Genomic DNA, 1,988 nt, shown 5'->3' on the forward strand with positions numbered 1-1,988 from the left:
GTGTGTGTGTGTGTGTGTGTGTGTGTCTTGTGAGATTTTACTCAGGCTTATTTATATTTAGGTATAGTGAACTAGAAATGCCCTATCAACATCACTGTCAACAGAGACCATGTGTATGTATCACTTGGATTGGGTAGTGCAACTTTATTTCTTAGTTATTTTTGAAAACATAAATTCCTCAATTGATAATAAAAGTCTGTTAGTAATGGCTATAGATGGAATGGAGCATCCCACTCTGCTCTGCTTGAGTTTAGGCTGGTCAGTGTTAGAAACTACTGGTATGATAGTCAATTATTAAAATTCCCTTAAGTGATTAGGATGTTTTATGTTTTCCAAAGAAAAATGAAACTTCTCTCCGGGATTCTTGATCTCAGGGCAGTCTGGTGAGTATGTATGTGGAAGGTAGGGATAGGAGACAGGAGGAAGCCCCTGGAGGGCCTACTCCCTCAGGGGTTTTCTCCAGACAAGACAGTACTGGTAGCTGGTGAAATGATTACAGGCTTTTTTGATGGCGATTTAAGGGTGCATTTCCTGAAGGAGACAAAATAGAAGACCCGAGAAGACAGCACCAAACAGAAAATCAAATTCTAGATAAAACAAAGGCAGGAGAGTAGCGATCATCAAGAGAATTGAGAGACTGAGTGTTATCAAAGGTGCAGATTAAACTGCACAGATTCAGACCTTGTTCTCAACAGAAGCATCTGCGTGGAGCATCTTCTTCCTTACTGGTCAAGCATAGTAAAAAGCTGGATGTGCAGAACATGATGCTTTAATATTATATTTTTTTAAACATTAAGAATCAGCTTTTACTGTATTACTCAAAAAATGTGTTTTTTGAGATTTGGTGTCTGATTGTATTTATTTGTTACTCTTAGACAATCTAATTTTTGACTGGATTCAGACTTGGAGGTAGAGGCTGTCAGAGAGGACAACCTCTGACTCTTGGCAATCTGTTGCTGGTGTGTTTCTTCGGCCTCCTTCATTCTCTTGGCCAAAAGTTTAGCATATTCTGCAGCCTCTTCCATGTTTTTCATAGTACATTGTTTCTTCAGAGCAATATGCCAACATTTATGTTGGAGGTCATGCTGAGTAACAGGATGCTGAATCTTGGGTGCTATGGTTCTGGGTTTCTTACCTTCTTTGTTTAAGGCCTTTCTCATAACATACTGGCAGATCACATCTTCTTTAGAGAGATTAAAAAGTTTGCAGATTCTGCTATTTTCTTTTGGCCCCGGGACACAAGGCACAGTCGTATCAGTGAGTCTAGAACATTCTTCTGCCCTCGCCCCCCCCCCCCCTTTTTTTGTTTTACAATGACCAAGTTGGGAATACTGAGGTTGGTATTCACCCTACAACCCTGAACAGATTTGCACCTTCTTTGTTCAGTCCTCCTTGGTCTGTAACTGGAATGCCCCTTACTCAGCAGCAGGTGGACACCCTGCTTCATGGGGAAGCCTTGTTTGTCATCACCATCACTGATTTGAACCCCATAAACCTTCCATTCTTCACCCAGAGCATTAGCTGCAACTTCTATGGCCATATACTTCTCATAAAAGGTATGAAGTCTGTGTTCACCATCCACTTCAGTGAGTTTCTGGCAGCTAGTAGCTGGTAAAGAGATGTTCAGCTTCATTTTAAAGCAGCCTACCACCCCTGAGATGCTATGAAAAACAGCTGGTTTTCTCAAAATTTATTTTTTGAATCACTGTTTCCATTGGATTTGAAGAAGTGTTAGAGGAAAGGAAGTTTCTGTGTTTCAAACAGTTTGGAAAATTCCATATCAAATAGCCTTATATTGGGTTCATTCTTGTAGGACTCTCTAGAGCCTTCAATGTGCTAAGGTATATTGTGATTCTCCCAGAAGAGAATCTAGATTCCTCTGTATTCCCGACCCACGACTCTATAACCCTTTTCCCTGCTTTTCCTGGGGCTATCTTGAAGTATTTTTTAAAATAATATTTTAAGTAGTATTATTTTGTAGAATGCAG

At 40.1% G+C, this 1,988-nt stretch overlaps 1 pseudogene; it reads right to left on the bottom strand.

Moving 5' to 3' along the window:
- Positions 1 to 818: 818 nt before the first annotated feature.
- On the bottom strand, positions 819 to 1,633 carry LOC140622002 (small ribosomal subunit protein eS6-like; annotated as a pseudogene).
- Positions 1,634 to 1,988: the final 355 nt, after the last annotated feature.

This window comes from Canis lupus, chromosome 31, assembly GCF_048164855.1.
Source record: "Canis lupus baileyi chromosome 31, mCanLup2.hap1, whole genome shotgun sequence".
Taxonomy (NCBI): Eukaryota; Metazoa; Chordata; class Mammalia; order Carnivora; family Canidae; genus Canis; species Canis lupus.